The 23,858-nt window shown below is 40.3% G+C and overlaps 1 protein-coding gene across 2 annotated transcripts in view; it reads right to left on the reverse strand.

Moving 5' to 3' along the window:
* nexmifb (neurite extension and migration factor b) overlaps positions 1 to 20,644 on the reverse strand; it is a 44,489-nt gene extending 23,845 nt beyond the window's left edge. The window contains exons 1-2 of one of the 2 annotated variants that reach the window (XM_067519346.1): positions 19,948 to 20,644; positions 18,367 to 18,825 (exon numbers count right to left, since the gene is read on the reverse strand). The gene's annotated coding sequence lies outside the window, so the exon portion shown is untranslated. The remainder of the gene's footprint in view (positions 1 to 18,366; positions 18,826 to 19,947) is intronic. The other variant, XM_067519345.1, reaches the window with a different exon arrangement.
* Positions 20,645 to 23,858: the final 3,214 nt, after the last annotated feature.

Raw genomic sequence — 23,858 nt, forward strand, 5'->3', positions numbered from 1 at the left:
GAAAGAATTGCTGTGCTCACTTCTAAAATATAGGAACCATCCTCTGTTCTTGAAACTAGATTTGAGGTGCTGCACATTCCTCATGGGAGAACCCAACCTGAACTGTTCTGTCGGCTGATTAGGAAACTATCATCAGCTTTTGAATGGGATGAGAGGAACTGATTTGATTGGCCATTAATGAAGCTGCCCCTGCTGATAATTTATTCTTAACTAACAACGTATTCATCTGCAGTCTTGCGGTCTCTCTGTCTTTCACAGCACTGATTTCTGGTGACCAATATTAATAATAAATTTGGTGCACACACACAGGCACCTGGAGTTTGCACTTCTAACTTTAAAAAACAGCCATTGTGAGGGATTCTGTATTGTCCTTTAAAAGTGCTGTACTTATAATTAACCAATATATAAATGAAAACAGTTCATTTTGAACATTACAGGTGAATGACTGCATGTCACAGTGCCAGGCATGTAAAATGATATAGCAGTGAATTAATATTTACCATCTGTTTAATGGATTTTTGTGGCCTGATGGAAGAAGCTCACAGCCCACACTGACCTGTAAGCCTGCACACTGATCATGAATATTTATGAGAAAATGAAGAAAGAACAGACATCTGTAATAATATCAAACAGACTTGACTGTGTCTCAGTTTAAGTGTTTAGTGAAGTCAGAAACCTTGACCCTAATCATTTTGGGTCAAAACATTAACGTTAATGTCAGCTTGTCAGCTTAAATTCACAGTCGGCCTAAAAACACGAGCTTAATGAAACAGCAGAGAAATAACTCTTCAGGCTACTGGTGCACATTTCACATATAGTATCAAATTGTTTTTAGCATAAAGTCACGGAAAATCCGCTTTACATACATCACCCCACACAGTTTAACTGTGTGTAGTACAGCAAGGTTTCAAGCACATAATGATAACATTGCATAATGATTAAACGATTACAGCAGAATTTACACCGGGTTGATGGTGACTTTTGCACCTGTCAACCACAAATTCTGTTCTTCAAATGATTCCAACTTAATTTTAGGTTGCTGTGTGTTTAGTTAGCTACATTAACTTTTTAAAGTGAAGAACTAAAAAAAGATACAAAGTTAAGCCACAAAATCACACTAAATTTGTAGTTTCAACTTTACGGCAACAACTTTTAATGAAGTGAAAGTTGACAGTTCCGATTAGGTTTTTTAAAAGCACGGTGTAATTATCAGGTTTACTTGTGGTATTTATGGAACTCCAGCTGCAGACCTGTGAATAGTCGGGACCAGGGATACCAGCAGGCTGAAGAGGTCAAATGCAGGTGGAGCGTGTGTTCATTATCTGGTGATAAACACGAGGTTTCTGTGTGAGAGCTCTGTGAGCAAGAAGAGACAAACATCCACTGTCCCTAATGTTCCATGTTTTTACCTGGCACTTCTTAACTCAGAAGCTGGCTTCCTAAACCTCTAAGCCAATGATGCTGCCTCCACATATTCTTCCTCTTTTAAAAAAACAAATTTTTGCAGATAAAATCACAACTCTATTGAATCTATAGTGCAAATTGGATTTAGTTGACCGCTCAATAAAATTGTTGCCATTTAAAGAATAATAATTTGGCTCTTTCTAATTCCTCTCCCATCACAATAAACTGAAAACCTGTCTGAGTCAAAGTAAATACTAAATTCAAAACATGATTTTACTGCTGTAAAGTAGTTATTGTATGTGTGTGTGTGTGTGTGTGTGTGTAGGTGTGTGTGTGTGTGTGTGTGTGTGTGTGTGTGTGTGCATAATGTGTTTTATTTATTCAAATACCATTATATTTATTCGTAATATGTTTTCTGGTTACCTCAAGCTGTTCCGGTGAAGGTTCACAAATCCTGCCCACATTGTTGTCCTATGAAAACTGAACATCTCCAATCCTGTTTTCTAGATAGTCCATTTTGTGACAAGAGTTCATTGCATTTGGTCCTCAGGTTTATCTGTAAATTTTCAAATCATTGGGTTTGTGTAAACCAACTCATCCTTCCATCTCTTCCATCAAATAAAAACTTGATCTTCATAGTTGAACAGGAATTACATGAAATTAAGGAGGCAAAATGGGTCTTCATTGCGTCATATATGTCTCGACACATCCTCCGTTCTCGGTCAATCAGACAATTTTTGTAAACAATTAAAAAAGTAGCTTTATTAATTGGGAAAAAAATTAAAAACTGGAATTACAAGTTCTAAAGCCCAGGTCTGTATTATGTGACCAACAGTACAAACTTAAAGCTATAGTATCAAGTTCAGTAGCATAAAAATTGGTCTGATCGATGGGATCGAGTCTCAGACCATAAATCACCATGACCACGGTTTCTCTCGTGTCTTTAGCCACTCTGCTGTCAGTATCGTAGTACAGACAACTACAGAAACACCAAATAAACCCATCTGAAGCTGAAACATTAGATAATAATACAATTAGTTGGCACTCTAAAGACTGTGTCATAATAGATTTTAAGGTATCATATATTCTTCTTTTATACACAAAGCTGTCACCAGTTAAAATTATACTTGACTTTATTTGATCTACAGTAATTTATTGCCTGTTTTCCTAACAGATTTCAACATGCACGCAATGTATTATATAACAATTGAGATGAGGTCACATATTACCAAGCATGGGATGTGACAGATGTAAAAAATCTTTAGTATTTTCTTTGAAAATACATTTGCTGATCCAAATCAAGGCTACAGTATGGTTGTGTCATTAGAACAGTGCATCAACTTCAGCACAGCACCTCTCTGACCTTGTTAGATGTGGTTTTTTCCTGACAATTACAGCTCAGTGTAAGACTTTTGTCCTGTGCCATGCAATGGTGGCCTTGCTGCCTGTACCCAGCGTCTCCTGTGTGAATGACAGCTGATAAAAGCCCTGGGCTTTTGCTGGCGTCACTATGTAATTCCACTGCAGGGGAGTGTGCTTTTAGCTATGAAGCCCACTGCCACAAGAGCACTAAACACACAGCCACAAACCCTCGCCAAATTGCCCTTAAGCTCCAGAGACATTTCATCTGACATTTTATTGACAAAGAAGATTGTCACTATTCTAAACGTGTGTTATTTATCGTATTGCATCAGTAGCCCTGCATATACCACCACCAACATTGAAGCACAAGAGCAAGCGATAAGGCTGGAAGCTGCATCAAATACAGCCACCCTAATTATGAGGTTCCGCATTAAAATTTCATAACAAAAAACAAGATGACAATAAAGCCTCTCAAGTCAATAATGCACCAAGGCAGCACAATACAAAATTATTTTCAACAACCCAGAAACCTCAAGTAAAACACTGAACCCAGCTTATTTATGCTTGCAAACGTGTGTGTGAATACGCGAGCGCATGTGTGTGTGTAAGAGAGAGAAAAACAGAGAGAAAGACCTTGAGTGCAATGGGAGGAGTAGATGCTGCAGCATTCAGGGAGGGAAAGCAAAGCTAATTGTGAGTCAGACTCTCTCTCTCTTCGGCCCTTACCTCCCTCCTTCCACTTCTACTCTCCCCTTCTACTCCCTCTCTCAGCACTTAAGCAGCTGCCTCCACTTATGCAGGGCACATTTCAGATGACAGGAGGGAGGGAGAAAAAGGGGAAGAAGGGAGTGATGGGGGGCCAGGAGAAGTACTGGGGGAGGAAAACAAAAGGTTGCACGATGATTGCACAACAATTCAAAAGCTGCTAAAGGGGGACATTCCAGCCATAGGTGAGGATGCTTCCCCACCCTCCCCCTCCTGCCACTCTAAAAGCTTATATGGTGCTACAGACCAACGGGGAGAAGGTTAACTGCTAGGCACAGTAACCTCTGTAATAGAACTGTTTTTTAATGACCATCAAAGAGTATTTACTACCTTGTGTAATAAATGGCTACATCCACGGTCTGTTCACACACTTGGAGATGGTTAAAAAGGACGAGGAGAAAATGACATTGCAAGGACAGAATGCTTCTGTAGGAAAACCTGAATCTTCTGATCACTTATTGAACACACAACAAATGAGGGCAAATCCAGAAGCAAAATCACAGGATGATAATACAGCAAATAGACTGATCCCTAACACTTCAGGTTGGTTTCATGTAGCTTTAATTACAGTAATTAACAATACAAGTAAGGATTAATTTTTCAATTTTACAGCTGCAACATGCTACAATGTGTGCATAAAAATTACATGACATTACATTTATACCTAGTAAATTCATTTGTCATGTCAAGATGTTCCAGTAGGTGCTAAACGATTGGTTATTCAAGATGGTCTTCATACAACATTGGGGTACCTAAATATACGTGAGAATAGATAAATTATTTGCTAAAACTTTTCCTGCTCTGCACAGTGGCCATGTCTTGTCTCACCCAGATCGCGACACTGCTGTAAGAAAAAGGGGGCAATTCGATTCAGCTTGATACTACTGCTGTGGTTTCATTCAGCTTGAGCCTCATCCAAATTTTGGAGTGCATTTTGCATGGAAGGAGGGTTGTAGATCTTATCCCAAAGTTTATAAAGTATACTTTTATTCTGGGCAAGGTCACTGTGCACAGCCAGAAATGGTACAAAGACTAAACCTATTACATTTAGAAACCTCCATATTGACATACAAATTTGACTAATTATGAATTCATGCTTTAATAAAAATTCTGACCATTAAAACCTATGAAAAGCACAAGTATAAGTCTGTTTGTAGTGGAAATGCATTTTTAAAATAATTTTTCTTAAACTCCATTTAGTCCTTTAGTCAGTCCCATCATGTAGAAAAAGTAAATGTATTATCTAACATAAAAGATATAGTTACAATAGTTACAATAACTACAGTATTTTAAGTGTAGGTTTAGAGAACGGTCACAGTTGGCCTTTAACTAAACCTACACATACATTTATGGTCATGCTTAAAAAATGAAAAATGATGAGATTGTGGCAGTTAAAATTCAGTGTTTTAATGACCCATCCATTTATCAAATCACCCTCTTCCTTTCCTCCTGACACAGCCCTCCAAGGCTTTGTCATTCAGTAACATTTCCACTGTACAAAACATAACAATAAATAAAATAAATACCATAAGGGCAGAATGTATATGTATTAGGCTTAGAATTATAGAGAAAGTTTATATCCATTTTGACTTTATTTATCACTGCTCTGTGGTGTGGAGATCTAAAGCAAACTGAAGACATGAACATGCATTGCAGCTGTCTTACTAATTAATCTAAAACCATGTATGATTATGAATATTTTTAGGCTGAATGTAATTATCTAGGAGTTTTAAACAATTACTGGCCCGAGTTAAACATTTGTTTAATTGCAAACAATGCAATAAAACCTATAAAACTATACTGTTATCTCTAATAATGGTGACAAAAGGACAGTGTGGATGTAAGGTCTACTTTCTCCTGCTGACTGTATTGATGGATGAGACTCATCGATGAGTAACACTCCAGCAGCTTAAATAGAGGGGGTCATTCCCCCCCCACCTCCTGTAAATCAACTCTTTGTCATCCAGTATTTAAGGTGAAGCTGTAACTGAAGGAGTGAGGACTCTCAAGTTGCTTCTACACTGATTACTGTTTGTAACTACTTCATATATTAAATAACTCACAAGTGACACAGTTTATCTGTGGGGGGTCACATGGGCACATAACACTCACTAGCAAATTTAGTTTGGTTTTCATTTTCTGCTACTCAGCTACCACTCTATCTTCTTTAAGTACAGCAGAGGAGACACCAGTCTTAGCATCAAGACTGGAAGCAGGGGAAAACAGTTAGGTTGCCTTTGCCCAAAACTCAAAACACACCTACCTACAACAAGACCTGTTTGAGTTATTTAAAAACAATCTGAGATGTGGGTGGCATTACTAAATGTTTTCCTATTAACACTGCATTAATCCACACTATGTAATAAAAAGGGTAGCTCGTAGTGCCGCTATGACAACAACTATCACCAAACTGCAGTTCTACTGATCTCTAAACCTCTGCTTACACATTATTCTGGTGCTTCGGTTTTACCTCCTGCACAATTACTGTACGGTTTAGCCTGAGTCATCTACCACCGCAGGCGCATTTTTTGGCTAAAATGCTCTGATAAAGACAGTTCATACACACAGCATCAGCAGAAAAAAAAATTTGCAGCTGAAGAGTTTATCATTTAAAATCCACAACAAAGGATTTAGAGATTTTCCTCGGGAGAATAAAAAGAGAGCAGAAAAAAAAAATCAACTTACAGGTCAGCTGGCCAGAAAACAAAACTGCCAAAGAATTGTAATGTGGTCCTGTGTCTTGCAGGATGTGACAGCAGGTATCCTATTTGTATGAGACTTTTTTTACCAAGCCAGTGTTGTATGTTGGATCCCTGTCTGTGGCTTGTTTGCTCTAACAGTAAGTTAGGTATATGTTTAGGTTACTGATTTTGATAAATGGCAGGCACATGTAAAATCTCCAGGTATTCCAGCAGTCAGGCCCAATTAATTATAACCATTACAGTCACACATATCTGTCTTAGCTCAAAATAAGCTCACATTAAACCTGTTGCCTTCAGTCCCTCATCAAGCAGTGTTCGGTTGTTTTCTGAGTGTCAAAAAACAATTTTTTTTCTATCTCTTCAATGAAAAACAATTCAGCCATTCTTATCTGCTGCATCTTTGGCTCCCCAATTCTTTCTTTTCTAACACAATAAATGTCCTGCTAATGTGTCCACAGTCGCTTGAGCCAAGACAAAATCAGCTCATTGATAACAGCCTCAATAAGTGAACATGGAGGTCTGCCTGGGGCTTTGAGGAATTTGCAGTTAATACACAACCACTATGGAAGGCACATGGCACTTTTTAAAAGCTGCACATGGATACAAACTTTAACAATCCTCACCAAATTATAACAATTTATAGTGTTATATAATACGGTGAGCCATTTGATAGACATGTGACCTGTCAAGAGTGTCCAGGCCTCTAACCCACTGAAAGTAGGATAGGCTGCTAAAGGCTGTCCCTTAATAGGAAAACCTGTACAAAGGATGGATATAAATTAAAGTAAAAGCACGCTTGTTCTTTTTTGGTATCCTATATTTCCACTTTTGCTATTAAATGTAATAATATTTCTTACAAAGTGATATATTTTATCCATTAGATATGACCGCTTTATTATGTTTTTCTCTTTAAATCATAGTCTTTTATCAGTATTTTGTTTTTCAAAATGAGACTAAAATGAAGACAGTTTTCATCCACATCACAAAATCCATTCCATTACTCTCACAGTAAAGATTTCCCTTTGTTCTCTGAGCCACAAATTATTTCCCCGTTGATTCAGAAGGCGACTCCTTTACTTGGCTTCAAAACCAAAGGACAGGGGCAGGCGGGGTTGAAAGGGGGGGGTAGCAGAGGACAGAAGGAGAAGAATGGAGATAAACAAAGAAGAAGAGACAGAAAGAGGGGATGGGAAAGGGATGGCAGAAGGGGAAAAAGACAGAACGTTAGGATAGAAACATGCAGAGAAGGGTGTCAGTCAGAGTAAGAGTGTCATGTGTTTGTATGTGCTAGAGGGTAATAATGAGGCAAGCATGGGATGGAACAACAGCCCTACTCTGCCCTTCAGACCCTTTACAAACTCAAATCTCAATATTCACACACCATCTCTGCTTGCTAATACGCTCCCTTTCTTTGATATTTGTTTTCCCCTTTAAAGTCATTGATGTTATTAGTTTTTGAAACCCGGCTTAGAGGCTTATTGATAGGCTGTGCAAAGGAAATATAAATGGCCTCAGAATCTCTGATGAGAGTGAACAATAATTCTTGTCTATTGTTTGTGTAAAGCTGCCACATATCTACAACACACAAACAGTGCCAGGATGGAGTTTCTGTGTTTTCCTGCATCCAGATGCTCTTGTATGTTGCCATTTTGGCCGCTGAGTTTACAGGGTCTTTCACCAATAATAAATAAAAGCCCAGCTTTCTTGTAAAGCACTCAATCAGGCAGTATGGAATCAGTGAAACCAGTAAAAGGAGCACACTGTCACAGCTTTAATGTGTAGCTCTCTGTGTTCAGGAGGGGGGTTATCCTCACTAATGTGCCACAGCTGAAATTGGCAGGCTATCAGTCACAACCCTGTAACACAATGTACAGCATTTCTAAACAGTATAAAGAGATATGACAGCCAAGCAGGCAGAGAGACAGATTGAGGGAGGGAGAGAGAGAAGAGATAGAGACAGAGTGCAAAGAGAGAGTGAGAGTGGGAGAAAAACCATTTTTAGAAGGCTGATGTGTAAGTCTAAAGGTTTTCTTTACAACTGGGTCAGAACAGCACATTATTCTAGACTCACACAACAAGTATTTAGTGGTTTGACACCGACAGATCGGAGTCTAGGTGCAGCGGGTCAAATTTAAGCTGTTACCATATTGTGTGTAATAAAGATAAAAGTTGCCAAGATGTTGGGAGCGGGGAGAGCTTTTCTGTGGACAAATGAGAACAAAGCCTGTCTGCCTCCCTGTTGGTAATCAGCCCTATTGATTAGTGGCTGTGTGGGTCTGTGAGGGGCTGCAGAAGCCTGGGAGCCAGTGGATGTGTGTGTATATGCACAGGGGTATTAGCAGCACTTATTCTCTGGGCCTGTGGGACAATGCAGCCTCTGAGCGAGGTGATTAAAAGGCCCGAGCTATTGAGCTCCTCCAATCAATGTCCTCCTGTGCTACTGGACAGAGCGAAAGCCCATTTCCTAAACAAAAGCGGATTCCCCCCCCCCCCCAACACACACACACACACACACATTTTAATATAACATCACTTCTGCAATCCTCCATTTCTCCTTTTCCTCTTCCCAAATCTTAAACCAACTTTGTTTAGTCTCCGGGCCAGTGGAGGATAATCCCCATTGTCCAGTTGTATGACTTGTGTTGACCACACCACACTGCATAGGACTTGCCATTTTCATCATCTGCAATGGCCAATTAAACAAATCTAATACTGGGAGAGAAAGGGGGTGGGGGGGATAAAAGTAGGTGCTTTTCATTTAAATGGATAAGGTTAATGAGTTATTTGTATGGTTGACGTATTCAGATGGTTTAAAAGGTTAGGCGCATCTACACAGCTGCCCTTTGGACTGATCTCCTCTGTTTCACGCTCCCTCAACCAGTGGTAATGAGAGGTCATTGTGCACCATGAGGGCCCTGGGAGCCAGCAACCACAGCCAGACAACCACACAGCTACCGTCATATTACTATTTCCTCGAAAATAAACAGGCCTTGAAGACGGGAACAGGTCATTTTAGTCCTTTCTCTTAACCCGCCCGTCTCTCTCTCTCTCTTTCTCTCTCTCTCTCTCTTTCAATATCCTGACAAGTGGTCTGCTCTTAGCTTTCTGTGACCAGAAAACACTCCTCCCTCTTGTTTTTTGGAACATCCACTTTCATATTTTCAATAACTGCAGAATCCTATTTTTGTTTCCTAATGGAGCCTCTCTGTTTTTTTTCTGATCTCTAAATTCTATTTCAGAGAACTGGTCTGTCTTCTTTACATCCACAGCAATAATCAGATGTGCTATTTTTTGTCACTGCATGTCTCATCAACACCATGGTTAACCCAGTAAAAATATCACATATTGCTAACACATAATCAGTCAAGGAAAATATAACTCAATCACACCTTGATTATGAACTAATATACACGAGAAGCAATATATATCATGCCAATTTCCATACTGGGACTGTTCTAGGCATGAACCTGGACTGATGCTCATGAGAATTATGAAAAGAGGCCTTGCTTCACTTAATTCAGAGCTATTGATTTGGTAATTATTTCATAAGCTGGTATGTCAGAATACACACAAGTGCAGAAAAGCCCATATCACAGGCGACCAGACAGCCTGGGGTGTGTTGCTGTCAGGTTTGCCAGTGTGAGCGGACAGAGGCGGTGGGCTCTGCTTAAGACAGAGTATTGGACAAACACAAACAAACGAGGCAGCGGCCACTGTGACTCAGTGCTCTAATGAACCAGCGTATTGACTTACTGGCTTTCTCCTTCCCTCTGCCTCCATGTCTCTCTCCCTCTCTCTCTCTCCCTCTCTCTCTTTCTCTCGCTCACACACATTCTGTCTCGCTTGCTCTCTCCCTCTGTCTGCTGTGTTTGTATGGATCCCAGCTGCCACTCGGAATACCAATTACTGTAGGCCCAGGAGTGGGGGAAGGAGACAGAGGGAGATAGAGTAAAAGGGTGAATGAGAGAGAGAATGGTAGAGAAGGAACGGGGAAGAAACAGGAAGGAGAGATGGAAGAAAGGCAAGAAAAGAAGAGAAGCTGTACAGGAGGAGGAATGAACACCAGTTGGGTCACAGGAAGGGGATCCAGGGGAGCTTGGTGGCCAGGAGAAGCAGCTCAGACTCATGGGTGATGGAGAGAAGGAGGAGAACAGGTGTCTCCATCCCAGTTGCTGTGGCACCTCACAAGGAGGAATAATCAAAAAGGTACTTTCATAGCCAATGCCATGACACTCTTGCAGCTGATGCACAAGTAGAGAATATCAAAGGGGACCTTTTCATAGACTGCCACAAATAGGCGAACCCTGCCCTGGGTGGAAGTGTGCCAAGTGTTTTGCAGGCCAAAGTAACAATTTCTAGGATGAAGCTGGGCACTGTAGCTCCCTTTGAAAGATATTTGTATTTGATAAAGGGATTTGGACCATGGAGAGCTTTTGGTTCCAGTGACACTCCTTCTCTCCCTTTTTCTTCTCTTCTCTCAACCACCGCAACAATTCTCATGACAACCATAATGAGCATGCTCACATTCTGCACGATACCACTAATTTGAGAAATTTCCAGCACAAAGACATAATTAAACAAACTAATTAGACGAAGACTTCGCTGCACAGAGATCCTCCGCAGTTCAACTCATCCGCCTACCTGCCGATGACTAAAATAGGAAGCAGCCGTCAAACCCATCCGTGCTTCTGCCCCTCAGTTAGTGCGGTGAGATGTTTGTGAGCTGGCACACAAGGGAGAATAACATGATCTCTCCCAAAGGCTGCAGCCACTCCTCAGCAGCAGTACAGCAGCGTCTTTGTTGTGGTTTTAGTGTCACAACAGGTAACCGGTCTTACCCAGTCACAGATTGTCTTCTTATTTATACCTGAGGCAGCGACATTGTCTGGATACAGTGAAGATGCTGGCTGAGAACAATTTGCACAGGCCACCAGCTATCCACCACGTTGTAAGACATATTATTAAATCAGAGGGAGGCATTCACACGTGCCACTAACCATTGAAAATACACAGGGTTCCAGTTGAGGTGTTCATAGTGAGCTATAGGTGAAGTGGTGGGTTTTCTAATGAAGAATATGAGAAGAGTACTTAAAGAGAGTTGGAGAGGCGAGGGAGGCAGAAGATAATTGATTTTAAAAGTGATGGGAAAACCCACAGGTCTCAGGAGGGAGCAGCAAACCGTCTCGACGGATGCAGGAGCCCCAGCTGCCTTCAAGAATAATGGAATTAATTCTTAGTCTGACTTAAATACATTTTATAATAGGAACTCAAATTAACATTTCGTAAAGCCCCCAGAGATGGAGTCAACGTGTAAATTGTTACAAATTTTTTTACTTTTCTCTCAACAATGGAGCCTTTGTCCTCTGAATATGAGTTCCTTGTAGGCACTCGGTGTTATCCAAACAACAGTGTTCACTCTGTATCATTTTGTGTACAGTGTAAGATGAAAAAAACATAAAACATTTTATTATTTCATGAATGCAGACTGACCCGTGCATACAGAAAAACAAACTTCTGTGCCCAAGCAGAAGTTCAGAGGCCAAATAAGCATGTGTACAAATGTATTTACACATTCATATTTTGAAACACTTGACAGACTGACTGTGAAGTCTCAACAGTTGCAGGCATAATTTGTAAGACTATAAGAAAGAGACAGACGCGTGCATGTTATTTCTAATTTTCTGTCAGGTCGCTCAGGAATAACAGTCAGCACAGAGGCTTTCCCTTTGCACTCACTGCCCCTGTTACAGATAATTCATATGCACAAACACACAAACAACCTAGCACATGTACTCCTGCACAGAGACACTGAACCTCTCCAGAGGCCTCATCACTGCAGCATACATCTTTGATAGTCAGTTTTAAACCTATTAGATCATATGGCTATAAAGTATGTAAGCAGACAATACAGTGGCTCTCCCCTCTCAGCTGAATTACCTGTAAATAAGCCATAAGCAAATCCCAAATAATGCACACAAAAGGCAAGAAGGCATGCTCACCAATAAGTATATACACTCTTCAAAGACAGATCTCAAAGGAGCAGGTTGTACACAATGCAATTTCAATATAAAAAGAAAATCCCTGATGTGGATTAAAAAATATTTAACTCGTTATTACAGAAATCAAAGTACTGGAAGTAAGAATAATGGACATTGTATATGAGGGGAAAACAGCAGTTCCTGGTGCATATAGAGAGTGTGAAGTCACGTCCCGCCTAGTTAACATGGATGTTTTATGAGAAGTGGATACCAAATCAAAACATAGCGTCTATATTCTCCAATGAAAGTTGCCCAGTAGTGCAGACATAAATCCTTGCCCTCAGGATTCTATAGTTTAAAACGATTCAAATGATCCTCATGCATCTGCATTTTTTGGCCTCAAGTATACACACTAGTGATCTTCTCCACTCGCGGCTGTCGGCTCCACACACGAATGGGGATAAAATAATATAATCCCATGTCTTTTCGAGACTTTTCAAACAATATTGGGCCAAATTAATCAAATAATATCAAATAATATCAAATCAAATTTGATATTACAAGAATGCATTTGCATAGTTTGTAACACTCAGAAATGTTTTGTAGCTGCTCATATTCCGTTTTTTTTTTTTTTTTTGACTGCTTGTCTAAAATGGTCCAGGCTGCATTATGTGATCAAAGAAGAGGTTGCAGTACCACCGCTGACAGCTACAGTTCAAACTGGATGGACATGGAAAGGAACTGAAATTGCAGTATCAAGCTATGGTATTTGTAAAAAAAAAAAATGAAGCGACAGTTTTTGAATGGCTTCATGCAATATCTGCTCATATAAGTACTGGAGTACTTGCAAAGGTAGATGGCACTCCTCTACTAACTATGACAGCAGCAATGACTTACCATGGTGAAACTTTTTAGAATCACCACAGAAAGTCAAAACACAGCCTCCAAGAAAGTGGGATTCTGACAAGAGTGCACCCATGTGCCCCAGCGGTTAACATAGCATGACATCAACTTCACATTCTCTTTACTGCATGTAATAATCACAAGTAACGTGTGTATCTTACTGTAATAAAATTAGTCATAATAGTGCAGTTACTCACCAGTGCATCTGCATCTGTCTCCCCAAAAATATGTAGCAGTATGCACTTATAAAAAAGTTTGTTCACACATCTATCCTTTGCACACTCTCTTAGCATCTGTAACGGTTGTCTGCCATCAGAAGATATTCTACCTGACATACGGTACCAATTTTTGTCTTAACTAGGCTGCCTATTTTCACTTTTTGATAAATTTGCTTGTTTATTTCCACTGTTTTGTCTGAACTCTGAAACACAAAATAACCCCTTTACAATTTTAAAGGTGATGGTAGCACATCCTATCAACCTACGAACTGGAAAGTACAAGATGTTTGCTGGGGTTTTGCTGGAATTAACTGAAAATGAATTACCTAAATATAATTTTAAAAGTGTCAAAATGGTTGCAGATTATGTTTCCCGCGATCAAGCGATTACTTGACTGATCTTTTCATTTTTAACTCAAAGCAAACAAGAGATTTTATTACAACAAAATAAAGTCTAAAATGAGATAGTTTGAAACTAATGAGGAAATACATGAATAGAAATGAAGTACATAAGAATCAGTGCCACAGCCAGAATATGAACGAGCTTCCAGTGTAAGTGTTTAGTAACCCTTTATTTTCCAGCTCCTGTATTTTCCATCTAATTTCCTAGAAACCTTCCTAATTCCTAGAAAATAATCTGTAAAATAAAGGACCTGGAAATTAAAGAATTGCCTTTTTTTTATTGCTTCATTAATTTTGAGGCTACAAAAAAAAAAGCTTTTTGGCAGGGCATTAGCAAAACCCGCAACAACAATTATCTTAAAAAATAAATATGGCATACATAAACTGAGAAAAGGACATGGTATCTCATTCAAAAACAAATCTACATTCGGTAACTGTACATTGTCATTACGCAGAAAGTCTGGAAATTATTCAGCAAATCCTTATCTCCTGAATTCCAGCAGTATACAAAATATTACAAAGAATCTCTGAGGCTTTGTGTGACTAAATGATGAATTAGCTCTTTTATCAGCAGTGGCAACACTGAGGTACATATTTGACTCCTTCTGGAGAGCATTTTACTGGCTCACCTGTGATATATGTGGGCTGTATTCTGACAGTGTTGCTGAATGATGACTTGGGGAAATGGGTTAGAAGAGCACTGAAAGATAGTGAGTTGAAAAATGTCTATTTGCGCGTGACAGAGCTTCAGTACGTCACTGAGTGTAGCTGTCAGGGGTGAGCTGAGAATAAATGTGAAGCCAGTGTTCTGGCCCTTCATGTCTCTTTATGCTACAATTAGCTACTTGTTTATGACAGCAGAGCCTGGGCCACTGTCATAACGTACAATATATGCGTATGTGTGTGTGTGTGTGAGCGAAAAATAACAGCAGTCACAAAGCTGATGGAAACCCCAAGCCAGTAGAAATACCGAAGCGTGCTGGCACTAACGCACGCTGGGAAACAAGCAAGTATACACACAGCTGTATATCCTAGAAGTCAGAGAGCCACAGTACACACTTCATACACTCTTTGGAGATGCATGTGAAATGAGAAGTCCTAATTATTATTTCCATTGTGCCCCACTCCTGTGACAAGGACCACTAGCTGTGAATGATTATAATTATTACCCGTAGTAGAATAGCACTCATGCTGTTGTATCATCAGCAACATCATCCAACAGATCAGGGTCAAATCCAACTTGAAATTTGTGTATGCAACTCAATTCACATTCTCTGAGTTTAAGTACTCAAATGCATTTCTCATCTCACTTTTCTGTACATTTGTTGCACATGGATTGTGTCTTGCCTCTGGTGTGCTATGGTAAAAAGAAAGTAAAGCCTCGTCCCTCAGCTGACAGGAAGACTATCGCAACTGCGCAACAGGTTTTTGTAATACTGTCGTCTACATTAACCGCAGTGTATAATAAAAGAGCAATTCAATTCAATTACCACAAATGTTTGATTAGGCCACAAATGCTTCAGTCACCACAGTAAAATGAATTACAACAAATCTTAAACCGAACACTCGCAATGTCATAAATTTTAAACACTCAACTTATATGCAGTGAAAAGATTTACAGCAAAATATAGCCTGTCTCCTATTTGTACATAAATTCACAACATCGTTTAGAGCAGCAAACAAGCCTGTCTTGAATGGCTGGTAATTATGTACAGCAGCAAATAAAGCGTGGTTCCTTTCTGAGGCACTGGTGGCTTGTTAAGTGGTGAACAGACAAAACAGCATTTAGAAAATGAAAGATGCAGGGAAACATCCAGGGCACAGTGAGCTTCTCTCCCATTAGAAATAACACTGTCTGTCTCACAACCGTTTGTTTGTTCCAACTGGCTCTGATGGGAAGGACGCACCCTCCCTGAACCCCCACCACCAACAGTAACTATGTCCCTCTCTTTTTTCTGTCCCTCTCCCTCTGTCTGTCCAGCCCTTCCTCTAATCTTCCCACCATGTTCATCCCCTCTCTCCTCTGCAGCTCCTCTGTTTTTACTTTTCTTTCTCACAGTATAACCTACCCTATGTTTGGCTCCCTTTCTCATCATCAACCTCTTTTTTCATCTCCCCCCTCCCCCCCTTTTCCATTCGCCAAATCAAAGATAAGGCTAATGAAGGTGGCCTATTATACTAGCATTCGGGACTCTGACAGTACACACATGAAGCATAACATGGATATGCGACTCCTCTGGCTCCAACATCAGGAATAAAATAAAAAAAAAAACATGTTCAAATTAGACAAGGGACGATGAATCTATTAGTGTTATTATATAACAAAAACCAGAGCAGTTATTGCCACTGTGTGTCATTACAAAGGGAACAATACATGAAAGCACACTATGTGAAACCAATTAAAATCCAGTACTGTCATAAAACTTCCTCCATTCCAAGTTATGTTGTGAATATTCTGCTTTCACACCATTCATGTCAGAGCACCTGTGTCCACTACATTAAATTTCCACCTCTTTCGGCTCCTTCTCAAATTTAGCAGCATCGCATTGCACTATCTGTTTCAAGAATCCCACAAAGTACAAACGGGCCCTAGAGAGTGCCTGCAGAACAGGGGAAATTTCACATTATCTATCCATCTGCAATATAAGGGCCTGATGTGGAAGCAGGAAATGAGCTATGAACGTCAAGCCTGCATGCTCATGGTCCCAGCGGCCACCAGCCTACATATTGAGATCAAGTAGGCAACACGGAAAGTGGTTTAATAGACCCCAGTTTAATTGGACTTTTATTTGTTAATGGCAGAAATCCTGATGCATTACTTTAATTATCCTGGCAGAACTAATTCATGAACACGGTGCAAAAACGTGACTGGACTTGGCATTTAAATGGATTCCAACTGCTTCCTTCTCTCTCTCTTTTAAAACCTCATATCTTCAAAGTACTCCTGTGTCTTCCTTCCACAGGAATCTCTCTGATAGGACTTGTAAGGCATGTGATGGGTTAAACCTTCAGTGTACTGTAACTGCCCAGCTCCCATGAATGAATCCACACACAGAGGAGCAGACATAGCTGAGGCCATTTTCCCCCCCTAAAAGCACTGAGGCCCACCCAGATCCTATATGTGAGCATGTTCACATTTGCCAAGTCCTCAGAGTCCAGGCCAGTCCTCCCCAGTTTGGCTGCGGCTGCTGCTGGAGGAGGAAGGGAGGGAGGGGGGCATAAAGGAGGGAATGCACAGCTCCCCCTGCAGAGCACTGGTCCCAGACAACTACAGGCAGCCTCTGCTCACAGCCCAATCACACATCAACTGCTCAGTCAATGCCAACCAGCAGCCAATCGAGGGAGAGACCCCTTAATGTCTTTCTGATTGCGCTGTTTTTAATTCATTACATGACTTCACTGTAACAGTTTTGCCTCAGCACTTCACGCCTCATACTGACACATATTTTCTAAAACGGGGCATTCTTTAAAGTAGATTAGCACTGTTTGTCTCTCAGCTACAGATATAAGTTTTGTCTCTCTCAGCTGCTGTGTATGTATGTATGTATGTGTGTGTGTGTGTGTGTGTGTGTGTGTGTGTGTGTGTGTGTTTGTGCATGAGTATGCTAGTAGCTTGTGAGTACAAATGTGTCTGTCTTCCTGGAACAGCTCCTGTCTAGGGGGGCAGAGCAAAGGCAGCAAAGAGCTCAGCAGCGCCTCAGTCCCTCAGGACATGCTGCAGCTCTCTCCTCGCGGCCATGAAAAGCAATCAGAGCCCAGCCTTCTCCCCTGGACTTACCTCTGCCTTTAATTACAGAACTCAGCAGCAGCACAGAGGAAGACTGCCTCCGCTGGGCCACAGCCAGCATGTCACAGCCCAAATGCAGGGGTGTGGGGTCGACGCAGCAGGCCTCTGCATACAGTGGCCTGGCATAAATATAGTGTGCTTAAGCATATAGCCGGTCCTGATGGGCTCAGCATGTTTCTACATACACTGGGACAGAGCAACAGTGCTTCCATACAGTAGCAATACAATGTGGAGAAAAACAGCACTTCAGACATAAAACACAGCAGGGCTCCATACAGGGGAGCAAAGCCAATCCTGTGTGTTTAAGGAGACGGTCACTCTGGTACTCTGGCATGCATAAACTCAGAACGTGTAATATAATTTCTAAAGAAGCAAAACAGTTTTCATCCTATGTGTTGCTTTCTTTCTTTTTTCTGCTTTACAGTGATCTAAATATGCAAGGTGTAAAATATTTATCAGAAGCATGATCCTCACATATGAATGATATGTCCACTGGTTATAAAAAGCATAATTGATGAGGATCAGTTCACTGAGACTGTCAGACTGAAACTCTTCCCTGTTTGACAGATGTGCTAGTGGAAAGCCAACACATGTGCCTAAGGCTGAAGCAAAGGAGAAGCCACAGAGCACACATGGACAGGGGAAGATAAGAGACTATGTACACAAGCTCCTGGCTTTATTGCTGCAACATAATGCTCAGATAGCATTTTAAACACATTTTTAGATAACCTGCCAGGGCTGTCCTCACTCCTGTGGAACAAAGCCATGGTGCTGAAATTTGTCATTGGGCTCAATTTGTCATCAAATTTAACAAACAAAGAGTGAGACAAAAGCAATAACACTGACCTGGAAGAGAAGTGAATAGCAAATGATGTAACCTTCAAGTGTGTGTGTGTGTGTGTGTGTGTGTGTGTGTGTGTGTGTGTGTGTCTGTGTTGCGGGAGTTGGGGGGGGGGCACAACACAGAATGAAGACACAGTTGCACATGATAGCGTTCCTGTTAGTTTCCGCATGTATGATCTTCAAACAAGGCTCGACGGGCAGAAGCGGAAGGCCCTCTCCCCTCTACTCGTCACATACACTGTAGCCTCCATCCCAATGGCGCACAGTAATGTCACACATGATAATGACGCCCAAATCAACGTGTCAACTCAATTCAGCCCTCTCATAGGCTCTCATACGCTCAATGCATGGCCTTCCATCTGGTTTCCTCTGCTGTCTTCACATTACAGAGGGAGAGGCCGGCGACAGACATTGTGCTAACAGCTCAGTATAACTGCCCTTTGGACTCTTGGATTTTCAAAGCTGAAAAGTAGTAAAAAAAAAAAAAACTTTCAAAAACTTCAAAACATATACGAAAGCAAGTCATGTGGGATCACTAACTGTGTGCTGTGCAGCTTATTAATCGTGCTGGTACATTCACCAAGTTCTTATTTGAAAAAACCCATCTCACAAGACATTCCAATAAACATCAGTCAGGCAAATTTCTAGCAAGTTAAAATTTAATCCAATTAAAATCCTCTTTTAAACCAAGTTAACAACTAATTCTAACACATCCACAGAACCACAGCACGGAGGCTGTTATTAAGGGCTATAACTCATTATTTTCTAGCATGGCTTGTCTCTCTCGTAGTGTGGCTGCCTGGGATATCCAGTAAACATCTGTCATTAGGCATCCTTAAAGGAGAGTACAGACACAGTAAGCTACTGATCTAGTGACCCGACAGTGCAGGCATTCACACGTGCCTTGGTGCACCTGTGTGTGCTCTGCTATGATGCTCTTTAGGTCACTTTTAGGAATTTGTGCTTTAAAAGCCTTTTATGAATGATTTATTCACAGTGGAGGGGCCTAGCTGTACAATGATATGTTATCCCATCGGGTTTCAATGGCCCATTCATGAATGATTCATTAGTTTGGACTACAGCTTATTCCCCTCTTTTCATTTCTTGATCATTTTTGGAGCAGCACTGCTCGGGATGCATAACGTAGATTCAAAATGACGTCCACAGGCCAGTGCTTGTCTTCAAAACATACACACAGTGCGAGGCAACTGGCTTCAATATGAGCAACCACACGTGGCATCTGTATTTATGTTGTATTTCTGATGATAAAGCTAACAGGAGAGAGCCTGTGCTTTGTATATGTAGGGGTATTTTTCGCAGGGAATAGGTAATCGATGGAGCACAGACGAATGAATGTAGGCTACGACAGCTGTCCCATGGAGGTAGGGCTGCTACTATACATCGCATGCTTGGTGTGTTCTCCCTTTGAATAAAATATCCGATCAGATCAAATCAAGGAAAGCAAGGCTGTAAAACCGTGTGTGTTTAAATCGAGCTGTCATGTGCATACCTAATGGAGCTCGCTCCCAGTTCAGATACATATGGCACACTGAATAGCATCATAATAACGTTTTCACTGCCTACCTCCAGAGCGTATGCGCCCAAACTGCGTTTTTCCCCCGTCGCAATGGGATCCTTCTCAGCTGCTTCGGACAGTATCAGAAATGCGTCTTTCCCCTGAAATGCAAACACTTCCCCTGCATGTTTCCCCCCACCCTCCCCGCCGCCGCCACCACCACCAGCAGTAGCAGCAGTAGCAGCAGCAGCAGCAGCCCGGGCCTCCAGTTAGAGCAGGTGGACGCGCCTCTCAATGATGGAGACAGCGCGACTCTCCTCTCCCCCGCCGCTCCATTTTCAATTACGGAAGAATTCGTATTCCAGGAAACGCGCTATAGAGCAGCCAGCATGTCCTAAAATCGCCGCTTTTCTCGGGACAAACAGGGGTCGTCGCCTCTCAAACTCCCGATTCGCGGCGCCCCCTCGCCTCTTATCTACGTTTTACGAGATGCTTGATGTTGCCATTGTCACGGCATATTTTTTCTTCCTTTTTTTGCAGCTGGACCTCTCCCCCTCCTTGCAGCGCGCAGTCTCGTAAGCGCGCACTCGGCCTGCTCCCCCTCCGATTCTTCTCGGTCCGACCTATGAGCGCGCACAGCCAGCCGACGCAGGGCCACGCACTGCTTTGACGGCCGCGCTGAGCAAATCAGGTAGCCCACTCCAAATAGGACTGTATCATAACAGGGCAACTGCAATCACATGAATAATGAATAGGCTACTCATGTATGCCTGTGGTGGATGATAGGCCCACTCATAACACTTAGCCTACCGGACTGGAAACAGTATTTGGATAGTCTTGAGGGTCTCTCTCTCTCTCTCTCTCTCCCTCTCTCTTTTACCCCCTCTCATCCATCTATCTATTTATTTTTCTGCAAACTGTAAAACATATAACACAGTCAAATGCCTATTTCTTTTACAACGTATAGCAACATTTAAAAAAAAAAGTTTTACAACTAAATCATTTTTTCTTGAACTATTTTTTTTATTAAGTTTTAACTTGGAGCACACTCCCTACACAACTGTACCAGCCTCTAACTGATTTTGACCATAAATGGCTTCAAGGTAAATAAACCAACCACCCTGTTCACTCCCAGTGTCTCACTAAAGGAGCAGATAAGCTTTGTGGACAAGTAGAGGTAACTATAGGTACTTCAATCTCCTCCCACAGTCCAAAGACGTGCATGTTAGGTTATAATTGGTCACTAGAATTGTCCATAGATGTGAATGTGAGTGTAAATGGCTGTCTGTCTGTGCATGTCTCCCTGTGTTGGCTCTTAGACAGACTGACGACCTGTCCATGATTGGACCCTGCCTCTTACCCAAAGAAAAACTCAAATATGCTTCCAGGTCCCCTGCAATTCAGAACAGAACAAGAGGGTGCAGGTAATGGATGGATGGATGGGTGGATTAGAGGAATAAGAACCTATTGGTGCAATAAACCCTATTTGTGGCTAATTTTTTCAATAAAATCAGAAAGTTGTGACAATTGCTCTTTATAATTTCTCAGATGACGATTTTTTTTTTAGGACCAACAGAGTCAAATTCAGAGATATTCAATTGTTCATATCATGTTTTTTTTATATAATGTTTGGTTTTGGGACAGTTACAATTTATTATTATTCAGAACCGCATTATACACCATCATAAGTAGTAACTAGTTCTTCCTGGGTAGCCCTGTGCATATGAAGACATTACCGCCGTCTCTGTGAACTTTACTAAGGCTTTTGTCAATTGTCTAATTATTTTCAGATAAAAGCACGGACCTTCATGTAATTAACCATTCTATTGATTATTTTAACAATCACTTTTGAAATGTATCAATGTAAAAAACAAATGCTTGACATCACATTTACCTGAATTTCATCTTGACATAGTGTATTCAAACTGTTTGTTTGTTTGTTTGTTTTCTTGCTAAACATTTATAATTAAAATTTATTCATGTTACTAGTATACGAGAAACTAAATATTCCCATTTCAGACACTGGAAGCACTAACTACGTTGGCATTTGTGCTCAAACATATCTTAAAATATGAATCAACTCCATAATTGATGCAGATTATTTTTTTGTGGATTTACTTTATAAATCCACTGTTGTTTTTTACTGCAAGCCTGTGGCCATAAAGGTATGTTTCTTATATAAATATTCAGACATCATGTGGCTCCTTAGTTCCTACCATCACTGGAGTGTAATATAAATGTGCAGTGAAGCCCAGTGAAACAGAACCACTAAACTAAACAATTGATTCAAACTAAACAGTTTATTTCCTGTTGTGTGGACACTTGATTATGGTCTCCAATCAAACAGAGGCAAAAAAAAAAAAAAAAACAGCTCAGGTACATATTATAATTTAAATGGCATATAAAGTTAGATACAGTAGATATAATGAGCTTGTTCTTCTTTCTGTGTGCTGTGCGCACAAACATGCATTGACCTATCATATATGTTAATATAACTCACTGAAATACACTTTAACACACACACACAGAAAGAGAGATAGAGTTGTTAAGTTGTTAAATTAGCTTGGAAATCATAGAGAAGCGTTTAGTTATTAGGTATGTTTTCACTTTCCACGTAAAGTGTAGGACTTATGCTAATGATCTCCATAGTGACTCCATAGTAACAGAAATTGTGCCCATGTTTCTTAAAATACTTTTTCATCTACAGTCATCATTACAGATGTTTTTACGGAAGAGACAAATTGGTTTAAGTTACAGCTTCTCTTGAGCACTGCAAGTTGATAACAAAAGTCAAAGATGGCAAGAGCAGAACACATCTTTTAATATACTTTTTGTAAAGATAGCAGCTCTTCATAAGCTGTGTAATTTAAAGCACTGAAAACAGATAATGGCATTATCATAAAGGTCATCACAACATTTGTTTTAGAAAATGTATATGAAGCTTCAAATCCAGCAAACTTAATCTATTATCTGTAAACATCCAGTATGGAAAATAATTACATGTTTGTTTCTCTACATGATTAGAGCAGCTTAATGTGATATTAAAAGATGTTAGCATCAACCTCAGTGCAAAGCAATCAATACAAGGCAATTATTTGCTTAAATGTAAGTGTAAGTGCTGAAATGTGTATGTTAGAAATCCATTTAACTATTGACACAATTAACACAAAAATATATGGCAATTTTGATTTGAAAACTGGGTCTTAAAGGCCAATATATCTTACATGTACTTGTTTTTCATAACATTTGTCATTATTTGAATTCATTTTACCTGCCTTGACAGAGAACACATTATAGGAAATAGTTTTCAAACTAAAACATGTTTATGGGGTGTCAACAACCTAGAACCTTTATCCATATACTCAACACAAAGTTTCCAAAACACAGCATATGAACTCAGAGTTAACATGAATTTATTAAAAAATACATTATTAAAAGAAAATTTAAATAAAGGGATTTGCAGAGACCACAAACGAGTGATACACCGTTCGAATATCTGTATTTCAGAGGAACAGTTTCACTAACAAGCTCTTTTAATGCAACGTCCAAACATCTGTCCATCACAGCTGGAAGCTTCACAGGTCTAAATTCATTTTACATAGATGTGAAGTGAATTCATAGTACTGCGTGTATTTCTGCATTTCTGTACTGAGACCTTTGGTTCTACTTAGATTTGCACAACAATGTGTGAGTTTTTAATTTTGAGTTATAGAGTATTTTTCTTCTCTCTTTTGGGTCTATGTAAAAGCTATTTAGATGTAAATAGCTTTTAAAAAAAGAAATAAAAAGCTTTTTGTGACCAATCAAAAACAAGCTTGAAATTTAGTAAAATGGTGAATAGCATTTATGTCTAGGTAAGTATACCGTATGTACTGTATACTGACTTAACTGGCAGTTTAGGAGCAGCAATAAAATGTTTCACATTTCAATAAGGTGGGTTGAAAAGTTAATCTAAATTATATATCGGGAAATACACAGA

This window comes from Channa argus, chromosome 10 (genome assembly GCF_033026475.1).
Source record: "Channa argus isolate prfri chromosome 10, Channa argus male v1.0, whole genome shotgun sequence".
Taxonomy (NCBI): Eukaryota; Metazoa; Chordata; class Actinopteri; order Anabantiformes; family Channidae; genus Channa; species Channa argus.